Raw genomic sequence first — 13,838 nt, 5'->3', positions numbered from 1 at the left:
GGGTTTAATTTAAATCCTTGGCGCCCCATAACAATCCTAATTAAAAATATTTCAATGTTTTCAAACTTTAGGGTATGATGATGGTTTTTTGCACAATGTACTTTCACATTTACTGACATAGGTTATTAGTTCCATTGCAGTTTTTAGAGACTAGAACGTCTATACAATACAGCACATTTTCTTCAAATGCATTGCCATCTTATTATACAGTCTATCCCAAACAAAAACATACATATTTCCCCTAAAAATAAAAGTATTGTATTATACATTCATGTAACACTTACCTTTATGAACCCCAAACACTGCTTTGAGAATTCAGGAGCTGAAAGACATTTATGATACAGATTATTATACTTTCCCACCATAAAAAAACACAGGACCTGCACTATTGTCTTGTTTTAAGGTAGCATTCAATCAAACGTTTTAGAGGTGCATCTTATACAGTACAGTGTTAAAAAATGAATGACTCCTTGAATTGAAATACAATAGACTCTAGTCTAAACTGACCAACAACCCAAACCAGTTGAACATTTTTTTAAAACTTCAATATCAGAATTATATGATAAGTGTTTAACATTTACAGCAGTCTATTTGTATTCAAAGGATTGTTTTTTCATATTTTTTAATGAAATGTAAGTATGAAAAAACAGGACTCAAAGACTAGAGATGGCATTTGTAGCATGATACAGGTTACAATCAGTAATCTGAACAAATCGCTTATCTGAATTGGGTCCAGCCTCAAGTAGTTCAGATTAGCGAGAGTCTACTGTACAAGTCTTTTATTCTTTAATGTAATGTGGTTTTGGGATGTGTCCTTCGATGACTGAACATTTGATTGACATGTATATAAGCGAAGAAAACTGATTTGGTGGTAGTCACAGAGAAATAAAACCTTACAACCATCATGTGTCACAAGGGGTGCTTTAACAAACACAATTATCTTCAAGGGTGACATGTAGAAGAAACAGCTTTCCTTACTAACTGATTGTTTTTGCTCTCAACATATTTTCATAATTTAAGAATATGTTCTATTAAAAACATTTCTGACTTGTGACAGAACTGTTAGGATGTTTGTCCAATGCTAAAGACCAGCTTGAGACCTTTCTCAGCCAAAAGAAGAAAAAAAAAATGCGTAGAAAATTGAGCTAATAACAATTTGGAGTAAAACGCTTTGAGAATTCTGCCTCATGTGTTTAACAGTGTTAACAACAATTCCGATTTTATACTATAAATCGGGATTACAGTATCTGTCTCGCTACTTAGAAGCCACCGATCTGCTAAATGGAAACAACTGATTTGTAAAACAATTTAATCACAGTAAATGGCTTTGATCATCATAAAAATGACCATTACCATTAAAATTACAGTTTTGTTGTTAGGAGAATGTCTTTGTAACATAGTCACATTTTAAAACCAAATTAAAACAAACATAAATGCAACTTATGTAAGGATAAACGGAAAGTATCACGCTTATATCAGCTTATGTTATATACTGTGTCAGAGTGCTGGAAATACTGAACAACCTGCACAAGGCAGGAATTACAACACCAGTCAACTGATCCACATTGCATTTTTAAACAAGACTCTGTAAAACACTTAACTGCTGCACAAATGTATATATACCACGTGGAAGTTAGATACCATTTTTTTAAAAATTTAGAGTGACCAATTATTATTTTTTATTTATTTTTCCCCCGATTTGGAATGTCCAATTATGTTTTTAAACCTCACCGCAGCGAGTCCCCTCACAGCACAGACATTCTGAGGGTGTGTGAGCGTCCTCTGATCTCACAATCCTAAAGCCAGAATTGCTTTTATGCCAAGCAATCCAGAGCAGAGGTGGGCAGGCTACTGATCCCGGAGAACAGAGATCAGCCCTGCTTTTTATCCACTCTGAATGTGCTCAGTATCTGGCCATTAGGGTTCGCTGTTGTGTGATGAGGAGAAAACGTCCCTGCCGGTTTCCCATCCCCCACCCCAGGGGTATCAGAGCCAATGTGACGCCCCCTTCAGAGTCCCCAGCAAAGTTCGGCCTCTTTGCACAGCCCGGATACAAACCGGCACCGTCCAAGCTGTGTGTCTCATCCTGCACTCCCAGTGGCAGCATATTAACTGGATGAGCCACTCTGGGACCACCCTGTCAAATACATTTTTAAAACTGTTCCATTGTCAGTTTCTGATTAAAAAAAAAATGGTACCCAAATATAAATAAACATGTTACACCCCCAGGTCATATATTTACATGAATTAACAAACAGACACAGAAAATGGCACCAGATGCAATAAAAGTAAGTTTGGAAATAACACTTCCATTGTTACTTACCATCTGTCCATGTTTAGCTGTAATCCCTAGCCTTCATAATAATGTAATAAGAAGTTACTTTGCGGCTGTGGTGTTGACTTTAAGGAAGGAGGACTTCTTTATCAGTGTGACCCATTTTCTGTTAAATACAGCATGCTGTGGCACTGATGTGAAATGCCAGTGGGAATTACAGATGTGACTAATAGTTACGGTCCAGTGATCAGAGGCACTTGTTAACCAGTCATTCCAAACTTCATCTAAGATTTATAACCAATAATCAGGTATGAATGGAGGTTCTCCCTCACAATCAGGAACATGGCAAGTTCCCACTCCAGGCCACAAATAGGGTGAAATCAATATCCCTTATGCTGCTGATATACTACTAGTCCTGGAGAGAGGAAGAAAGTGATAAAATTCATCTTCCATTTCATGAGCTTGAAGAAACTAGGGCGCCAATAGAAAAGTGAAAAGCCCTGCTGCCTGAAATAGTACTTGACTAATTTAAGAATAATCTAAGCAAAATATACAGTATTTATATGTATATCCATGTGTTGTATAATATATAAGGATTCAAATTCATAAAGACATTTTCTCTTAATAAATCACCTATGAATGCTATGAATGCAGAATGTTGTTTTTATTAAAATTAATAGTATGAAGGTTCTCCTGAGGCAAGATAAAAGATTAATGGCATACATTATAATTAAACTATCTGTAAAGTATTTTAGGTGCATTAATTGCAAACAGCCATTTATAAATAGGACAGTATTGATATTGTTGTGATACCAGTAAGTGCTCATGTTTATGTGTCCAAAAAAACCAAACAATAACTATTATGTTTAAACCTTATCTAGCACTGGTCATGCAGATTTAAATGCAAATTGTATTAATCTAAACACCCCTTTACTGTAGTTCACCCTCTGCCTCTTGGTCTCTTTCTACAGGCGTCTCCCAAGGCTCAGTCCTGGGACCCCTCCTGTTTTCTTTCTACACCCGCTACCTGGGTCACCTCATCTCCTCCCATGGCTTCTCATATCATCTCTATGCTGACGATGGCCAGATCTCCCTCTCCTTTCCCCCCTCTGACTCCCACATCTCCCTTATCTCTACCTGTCTCTTGGCCATCTCATCCTGAATACACTCTCATCATCTTAAACTCAACCTCTCCAAATCAGACCTTTTCTTCCCCCCTCTTCCTTCCCCACCACTGATCTCTCTATCTCTATTCCTCTTGAATCCACCACCCTCTCTCCCCCCTCATCCACCAAGAATCTCGGTTTCACCCTCGATCCCACCCTCTACTCTCAGCACATCTCTATTCTGGCACGTTCCTGTAGCTTCTTCCCCAGCAACATATGCAGAATTCGCCACTTGCTCACAGACTACTCCACGCAACTCCTAGTTCAGGCCCTGGTACTGTCCCACCTTGACTACTACAACTCCCTCCTGGCCAGCCTCCCTGCTTCTGCTATCCGTCCGCTCCAGCTCATCGAAAACTCTGCTGCTTGCCTTGTCTTTTCCCTTCATTGTTTCTCCCATGCTACGCTCCCTCCACTGGCTCGCATCCAATTCAAAACTCTTGTTCTTGTCTATTGCTGTCTTGACCTTTCTGCACCCTCCTACCTCCAGACTACTATTTCTCCCTACACCTTCTCCGCTCCTCTGCCACTGGCAGTTTAGTTGTACCCTCCCTCCGCTCCTCCGAGTCCAGAGCTCGCTCCTTCTCCACTCTTGCCCCTCAGTGGTGGAACGACCTATCCACGGATATCAGGACTACACAGTCTCTGACCACCTTTCGGCACCTCCTCAAGATACACCTGTTCAGACAGCATCTGTAAACCTTATGACTCTCGACTATACTGGTCTATATGGCACCCAACTATATCAGTACTTGCATCATGTATTATACCACTGCTCTCAATCATAATTATACTTGATGTATCTTGTACTTGATTTTACTCTTAAAGGTAACCGTATTCACGTTTTTTTAAATCGTTCTGATCCATTTATTGTACTTACTACTTGCTTTTAATGGAATTTACTCTTATAACCGGCCAGATGTAAAAAAACATGATCACATTACCCCCTGTCTTGCCTAGCTGCACTGGCTATCTGTAAAGTTCAGGATTACTTTCAAAATTCCCCTGCTTGCCTACAAGGCCCTTCATCACACAGGTCCAGAGTATCTCTCCAATCTGCTGACCTGCTATGTCCCTGCTCGCAAGTTGAGGTCCTCTGACTCAGGCTTGCTTGTTATACCCAAGCAAAAGTGCACCACACTCGGACAGTGCTCTTTTAGCTTCATGGCCCCGACTCTCTGGAACTCTCTCCCAGCCTTAGTGCATGCAGCTCCCACAGTCGCTCGCTTCAAATCAACTCTCAAGACCCACTTGTTCTCTCTTGCTTTCAATGTTCTTTAAGCCTGATATCTGTTATTAGCTGTTGTCTAAATTGCTATTCAGGTATGTGTGGATAAAGTCCACACATACCTTTACTACATTTTCAGTCAAATCCTTTCTCTCTCCCTTGCTTAATGGTAGCCTTGTATAAATCTAACATTCCATGTTTGTAACTTTACAAGGTCAAAATAAATAAAATATGTAATATTTAGTGTGGCCATTGTATAGGGTATATATTTAGGGACTATGCCATGGCCCAAATGAAAATATTTGATTTATTTTAAGAATTAACAATAACCTATAACAATAACCATAAATTATAGTATTGTAGTTATACAATACTATAATTTATGAAGCAAAATGGAGAAAAAAAGAGTGTAGCAAAAATTGTGTTTAATAGGGCTTCAGTGGAACAAGCAGAGGAAACATGAATTTGACAACCCGGCAGTAAAACACAGATCTGGAAAACATTGCTGCTCTTAGTGACTTGTTCTACATGAAAGTGTCTTTGTTGGCTTATCAAAATGGGCAGTACAGTAAGTATAATGTACAACCAGTTTTTGATTTGGATTTTTTGGGCATGTATATTTTATATCAATTTCTTAAGTATACATTGCTTTTTTATGTCATGGATTTAGAGTTTACAGCTGCAGAGTATAGTGACACTACATTAACTTGATCTGCTTCAAGGGTCATAGTTTCTGAATGCATTGTCAAAATAACTGGTGCCCTTTTACCTTCACTAAATTACTAGTACCACTACTATTGATTAAAGCTAAAAGCTTACCACATGACCACAGTTCTGGGTCAGAGCATACTAGTGTTATAGTCGCAGTTGATTGTGAGTTTTTGTTTTGATTGACACATTATTTCCTCAGTGCCTCCAATCTATGTTCTGCCTCACTAAGCTTATAAAACTGCACTAATTCTGCCTTTCAGACTGCTATGAAATCCTATACAAAAAAAAAAAAAAAACATTGTTCATTCCTTTAGCAAGTAAGCACCAAATGATGAGGCCCAGAGAAATATTTTATGTAAAAAAATTAAATAAAAAAGAGAGTGGAAAAAGTGTCAGGTCATTAGATATGTGTAAAATCTGCAAAAACAGCTTTTTGCAATGTGACTTCAGTGAGAATAATGATACAAAAAGCAATTCAGTGTGAATTATGTTCCTTTTCTTAAGAACAACTACATAGAAATATGAATGCTTTCAGAAAAGTGTTCTAATAGTTGATTACATTTAAAGTACAAGATATGCTAAGTTAAGCTTAATATATATGGCAAGCCAAATGATCGTTTATATATTTATATTTAGAGATATCTGTAAATCATTTGCAGATGTATTTAAATGAATATGAGATATCTGTAAATATCTTAATTTCATTTTGAGATATCTAAAAATGAAATAGAGATATCTCAAATTGATTTACAGATATCTTTAAATAATGTTTTGCTAGCATGGTACGCCAAGCTGTTATTTAGAGATATCTCTAAATCAATTTAAGATATCTCAAAATAACTTAATGTGAAAATACATTTCAGATATCTCAAAATCATTTACAGATATCTCTAAATGACTTCCTGTCCATTTTGAGATATCTCTAAATGAACAGGAAGTTATTTCAAGATATCTTAAAATAATTTAGATATCTCAAATGAGCAGGAAATTATTTAGAGATATCTCTAAATGATTTCGAGATATCTGAAATGTATTTTAGATATCTCATTTAAAGCTCCATGTATATCTGAAAATGATTTTGAGATATCTATACATTTATTTTAGATATCATGAAATGATTTAGAGATATCTTACAATATTTAGAGATATCTATAAATTAATTTGAGATACAGTACACCCTCGCTATAATGTCCTTCATTATAACAAACCTTCAAACCTGGCCCCTGGACCCAAAATAAAAAAAAAACTAAAAAAATGATATTGTAGGGTATGTGAGGTCTGTAAAGTGCAGGAAAACTTGGAGTAGGAGGGGCTGTGTTTCACATCGGTCGAACAACATATGGGGGACAGGCACAGACCAAAGGAGCTGCTGGTGATTGGCTGTGCAGTGGGATGAGGCGGGACTAACTGGGTCTAAAGACCAGTGACAGGGAGAGTGTTTGTTGTTGTTGTTGTGACGCAGGGAGAGTAAATAAACAGAGACAGAATAGTTCCACCCTGAGATTCCTTTTAAAAACGTATTAGTTTTAGTGGCGTAGGTCGTGGCCCACAGCGACCTGTTAATTGTTAGTTAACAATTGGCAGATTGTCTTTGATCATTTATTAGTGTAATAAATATTGAGTTTGGCCCTGAAATCAACTGAAGGCTGATTCTTATAGCGTTAAGGATTTTTGTTACAATATACACACACTGTCAACATCCCAGTCTGTATGCACCACTGCAGTGAATTCAATTCTTTTGTCTTAATAAGAAGCGTGCTGTGTAACTGCCTCTGAAACGAAAATCATTTTATGTTGCAACAAAGCTGGAAACTATATTGAACTTCTGAACTTGAAGCATGTTTGGTTGCTGATGACATACCAGTTCCCAAGAATAAGATTTTGAAAGGTTTTTCCAAAACATGCGTCAGGCTGCCATCTTGGTAGATGCAGGAGTGCAATTTTTTGGTATCTGAACTGTAATCTACACGGGATGAGACCTGCCAAGTTTCATGTTGATTGGTTACACCGTGTGCGAACAGGAGCAGTTTGAATTTGATGGAAGAAGAATAATAATAAGAAGAAAAATCGTAACAATAGGCTTCCCAGCCATTCTGGCTTGGAAGCCTTATAATAATAATAATAATAATAATAATAATAATAATAATAATAATAATAATAATAATAATAATAATAATCCAGATGTGTCTATGGACAACTGCCAACAGATGTCCATTTGTTTCTGTACAGCCTGAGCTTAAATCATTCTGAACATACTGAAATTTCCGGTTGCCTAAAGTGACCTGTTTTATCCTTAAATATGCCTTTCATTCTCAGAGAAAAAATAATGTTTTTTTCTGTTGTTTTACTGAAGATAAATTCTGCTTACATTCAACGGATTTTCTTAATAAAATAATCCTTTGCAAAATGTCAGTGATTCTTGAAATGGAAAAAAAAAGTAAAGAATTAAAAACTAGCTAGGATAAAAAAAGGTTATGTGCTTCCATCTGCCCTTTAATTATAGCTTTTGTTCAGTGAGATTTAATATCTAAAAACACATTTAAAAAGTGCATTTTTAATCAGTCCAGTATTTCAGTGCTAGCATCATCTTTTGGAAGCAGTCTACTGTATGCAGTGCAAATGGAATTTCTAGCATTGAAGTAAGTCACTTTCTTCAGTTTAACATTTAGGCCCTATATTATTTTTTAACAATGTCAATATGAATCACCTGGATGAATAAAACAATTAAATATAATTTATGATTTTCAATACTTATTATTATCAGGTGATTCACCAATCTGGTACAAATGGTTCAACAACCCATGTACTTTACAAAAATGCTACAGAATGCCATGCTGTACAGTGTTTTGATCACTATTAGGAGAATTGTACAGGCATAAACCACTATGGTCCGTGCGGGTCCCATGAAATATGCCCACGCCTTGCCTTGCATCCTATTGCTAAAGGACAGAAAAGACTAGGCTTAAAGCAATCAGCTAACCAATGACCAAACACGTAGATAACAAAAGTGTAAAGGATAAAGATATATATTTCTGTGTTTAGTTAGTTATTGCAAAGGGCTACAACTATAAAGCACTACCATTTTATCTTACTGTATGCTTATTTTTTTCCTATTTGATGAAAGAAACTTGCCAGGGCTATTTCCAGCAGATATCTGTTGTTGTTAATAAAGACTTGTACGGCCTTCAGTTATAGTAGAATGTTGCATGTTGCGTGTTTTTATTTTTTATATATTAACAGTATTTCGTGCATTTGAGTCTTGCAATGAATATTCGTATTTTGCTCCTTTTCCGGCGTTCTCATTTATCAATGTACACGTTATAAAAACAAATTAGTCACTTTTGCTTTGTTTTTGTGATAAAACTGGTACTTGTACTGATTGTATTGTTTATCTTAAAAACAGTTTGAAGCATTTTTGAGTGTGTCGTGGGCCAACAGTATGAACTTATTATTTTTCGATATTTACAGGGTTGCATTTTTGTTGTATTAACACAGTATTTCATGCGGTTGTTTTGCAATTAACTATGATGATTCGTTGCTGGTTAATTTTTCATAGATTGTCCATGCTTACCAATGTACACGTTTTGAGGGTGAACAATACATATAATATGTGTTAATAAAGATGATACTTATTGCTTTTATTCATTTTAAAACCATGTTTTTTTATTTTTTCTTATTGTGCTGCAAGCCTACCTTAATACACGCTTGTGTTCTGATATTTACAGGGCTGTTTTTAGTGGGTTTTACTGTTGTTATTATTATTATTATTATTATTATTATTATTATTATTATTATTATTATTATTATTATTATTATTATTATTAACAGTGGTAGATGCAATTGAGCTTTGCAATACAGATTTGTTCTTCTGCTTGTTCATTTTCCAATGTTTTGCATATCCTTGTTTACCAATATATACAAAAAAATAGGTATATATATATACACTTTCATTTATACTTGGGGGTGTACAATACAAAATGTTATTACCCACTGACACAACCTTTAATGACGTTGCTGGAATGTTGTAATTTACTTATGTCGTTTCTATAAGGTTGTGTGCAGGCAGCTTTTTCTTGGTTGCATCTGAAGTATTTGCAGATGTTAGTAATCTTACATAATAAACACAAAGTCTCAAATAGTTGACGGTCTCTAATAGGCGCCGGGACTACTGGCAAATATTGTAAATAAACAATGGGGCGTTTATTTAAAGTTTTACGGTAAGTGCCTCAGTGATTTTTCATGACTGCGACTACGGCCCTGCTTTGACATGGTAAGTTTTATTCATGTGACATATAAAACAAATAATGATTGGTTTACATTATTTTGTTGCCAGATTGTTTACACCTTATTAACAGCAAGCTTATGTCTTGACCACAGTATTTACAAGGCGACAAGCGGGCAACAACAGTCTCTGTCTAGTGGCCCTCAAGAAAAGTTGCTTGTGTGACCGGGTCCTTATGGAATAGATCCTCAAAGCTGGAACATGCTTAGGTATTAATGGTGAGGATTAAGCAACAATCATCCCATGTAGGAAAGCTGACAAACAGGGCTGCGGCTTTGAAGAAAACTGTTTAATTTTTCTGTTCACATAATTTTGGCACTGGATCGTAGCAAGTGTCTAGATACATATCCTTTATAAGGCGAGGGATTGATTTCCTAATACTTCTGCAACATCTTACAATGATGTGCTGCTAGTCATCACATTCTGAAACAATTCTAAATGCACCCCTGTGACACATACATAAAGTTTCAATAAATGTGCAATGCTTCATTTGTTGTGTCAAATGGGAGACATGAAGCAATATCTGTAAATCTGGAGATACACTGAAGTGATGTAAAATACCCCTTAATGACAATTCAGAGCATTTTGTAAGTAGCTCTGCACTGATAAAATAATATAAATTTATGTGCAACAGCTGATATTCAACATGCATTTCACCTACACTTATTTTCTCATTTTGATCTGTCACTAGGGCTACACAACTCTGGGAAAATATTTCAAGGTAGCGAAGCCATGCAATTCATTTTTTTAACAATATGCACACCTAAGATTATTTAGCTGTATGGCTTATCATTCATATAATTGGTATCTGAATAGATCCAATTATCTGCTTCTGGTAAGATACACTGTACTGATTCTAAATCATATAATCACCAGCAGATTTCCACCAGCAGGAATAGATACATATGCTAACTGTATGTTTCTATTGTTTGTCCAAAGTTTATATTTCTAAAAAAAATAGACAGAGATGGGTAAGACAGCTAAAACAAGTATGTACGTGACATACATCCCCCCTACAGCAGTATCATGAAAAAGTAAATCATCATGACCTACAATACATTTACGGTTTGCACATGTAAAAGTGCATGTTTGACATACATGCAGACAGACAGATCAAGGCAGAATCTGTCTAAGAAAATCACATCTGATCCTTCCTGGTGTATGTTAGCAATAATCTCAATTTCCCTGCACTTTAGAAATGTCTACTGTTCCAAGTAGGCTTAGATTTTATCCGCACAACTGCTGATTAGAACTGAACTTTAATCTGATCTGAAATCATACAAAGGCTGTAATCTAAACTATACACCACCAGCACAATATGTCAAAAAAAAACATTTTAATCTGCTTAGTCGCTACAGCCACTAAAAACTATGTAAAACACCATGGCCACACACTATCTGGGAAAGCCCCAAGGTTACGGACGATTATTTGTCATTAACAAACTAAGATAATTACCTAAGACTAGGCTCAAATCTCTTATTGAAAGGGTATTTGCCAGTTGTGCTCCATGTCTTTGCAATTCCCTATTGCTTCAAATTCATACAAAGAGTTTACACGCATTGGGTCTCAGCTCAATACATAGCTGTATAGTAGGTGTAAGAGTATGGCATTTGGTCAGGATGTGCATTGACTTGGGATTAGTCAAATATGGGAAGCATTTATGGTACATTAAGACTCATTCTCAGTGGGGTTGTTTTGGACTAGGGGGATGCACATTTTAGAATTCAATACACTTATAAAACATTTAGAATGATTACACTCAAGCCACGGCTTCTTTTGACATGATGAGTTGTCAGATTAATAGGTCTTCTGTAAAAAAATAAATTAATAATAATTTGGAATCAAATATGAAATAAATTACATATCCTGAAAGATATGGGGACTTATCAAATGTATTTATGTATGCAAATTGCAGGTATCTGTATAAAAAAAGGTCACACATATTATCACTAAGATACAATTAAATAAAATACAGCCTATCATCACTTATCCTATTTAAAACATCCATAATTTATGTGATTATATACATGTGATTTTTACAATGACTTTACTGACAGAATATTGATATAAACATTCAGCATAAAGTGCATCACAGAGGCTTCCTACAGTACTGTCCAATAATCATTCAGGAGGCTTTGAGCAAATGAAAAGCGATGGGCTTCCATTCAACTGGCTAATAGTTTATTGGACATATGGCAATCAGAAAGCTTGACAGAAAGCTCTATTTTCTGAGACATTTAAGAAAGTTATTATGCAGACAGAAAGCACACAGAAAATACAATGTTTAAATTAAATGGCGGATGACAGTATATATATATATATATATATATATATATATATATATATATATATATATATATATAATTCCCCTTTTGTCATATGGTCTCTGCTAAAAGTGAAAGAACCACATTGCTGCTGGCTTACTAGCTTACTAGCATACTATGTACTAAGAAAGACTCATATGTATGAACAAAACACCACTATGGCCCCAGTGGTTGATAAAAAAAAATATTTTGAAACATTTTGTCAGCCTGTTTGTGTATGCTACTACAGCTATTCATTGTCAGAAAGTGAGACTAACAGCCAATAAAGTTAGTTCCATGCTCTGTTCCACTTGATGGTGTTGATTCATTCAATGGAGGATCAGGCGGGATGGCCAAAGGCCAAGGCCTGGTCTTCCAGCTTCAGCACTCTTCAGCCCCTACAACACCTTTAATGAGACGAAGGGAACTGCTAACACAGGAATCTGTACTTCACAGCATTACTGGTATAAACACAAACCCCACCAGATTGATGTAACATGCTGTGGCTGGATCTCATCTCAGTACATTAGCTAAAATGTTATTTTCTGTGACTAATGTCTAGGAAACATACAACCTTGTTCTTCTGACATTTTACCATTTGTTTTTCAAGTAGTATTTCTTTGTGTAAATATGCATCTGTTTAGGTATTTAAAGCAAGCACATCAATAGCTTTATTTTAAACCATCTGTTTTATTTGGACTTTAGTTTTGCATGGTTATTACAACATGTTAAGAATGAAGTGAAAACCCAGCAGTCAAACTGCCTCCTGTTTATGTTGGAATAAACTGTATGAGTTTTTGTTTTGTCTTTCAAGGTTTTATTATAAATTTCAGTCTTCAAAGCTTCAAAGTGGTATTTTTGTGCAAGAGTAGAAATCGTTTGACAAATAGCCTCTGAGCCAAGTTAAGTTGTGGTAATGGCTTAAATTGTAATATCTTTGTGGTGCAGACTATGCATTTCAGCAAATAAAACAAAGTATTAACTGTGGTGTATGAACCTAAAGCAGATGTAATTAGAAATGTATAAACAGCATGCAGAAGAAATGTACTGTGTAAAGCAGTGGGCTGAAGAGGCTAATGGAGTCCAGAATGGTATATTTTAGAGTTGACTCTGCTCATACCACTTTTTAATACACTAAACAAGTCCTAAATGATAAGCTGCATGTGTCATCTATATTTAGTGAATTAAATATCCATTTCTTTGTGGAATTCCTGTTCATATTTGTTGACCAATGTATAGGCCACTTAATTATTGTCCTAGTTGGCTATTATGCATTTAAGTGACTGTAGTAATGTATATAGAACATTTAAAATAATCAAACAACTAAAATATTACAGTAAGATGTAATAAGGGTGAATATATCTAGTTGATGGTTATGACTAAATAATGAAGGTTCTGATAAACAGATACTAAAAATAATAAGTTTCTTATATTTACCTGTTGCATGTCTTGAGGTTACTCCTAGGATTAGAAACTGTGAAGTGTGCAGTTCATTTACTTTATTTAATGTGTAGATCCCAAATTTGTATTTTTGTATTTTTTTTTTTTTCAAAAACTTTCTCATGCCATGGCATTTACCCGGTTCTGGATTTTTACCCATGCCTACCTCTAATATAACGTTTAAGCCACCGTGCCTCGTGAAAGCTGGTGGTAGTTGAATGCAAATGGAGTTATAAGTCCCGAACCGAAAGCAAGGTGGCTAATGAAAGTCATGGTTAACTACCACACGGTAAGCACTGTCGATAAGGCACTGTCACTATTAGAAAACATTCTCATTATTCTCTTTAAACTTTTTACTTGTAAGAGCTGCTTATATGTTATCTGGACAGTGCTAGAGTTGTTTAATTGAGCAGTTTTACTGAACTGTCCGGTT

General features: G+C 35.6%; 1 protein-coding gene across 26 annotated transcripts in view; it reads right to left on the bottom strand.

Moving 5' to 3' along the window:
• The window catches only part of LOC117421380 (receptor-type tyrosine-protein phosphatase delta-like), a 607,967-nt gene that overhangs the window by 254,197 nt on the left and 339,932 nt on the right, over nucleotides 1–13,838 (bottom strand). For all 26 annotated transcript variants that reach the window (XM_059030127.1, XM_059030157.1, XM_059030132.1 and 23 more), the window contains one exon: nucleotides 285–322. The gene's annotated coding sequence lies outside the window, so the exon portion shown is untranslated. The remainder of the gene's footprint in view (nucleotides 1–284; nucleotides 323–13,838) is intronic.

The sequence above is a fragment of the Acipenser ruthenus genome, chromosome 1 (genome assembly GCF_902713425.1).
Source record: "Acipenser ruthenus chromosome 1, fAciRut3.2 maternal haplotype, whole genome shotgun sequence".
Classification (NCBI taxonomy): Eukaryota; Metazoa; Chordata; class Actinopteri; order Acipenseriformes; family Acipenseridae; genus Acipenser; species Acipenser ruthenus.
Note: the sequence above shows the minus strand (reverse complement) of the source record. Positions and strands in the feature narration are given on the sequence as shown.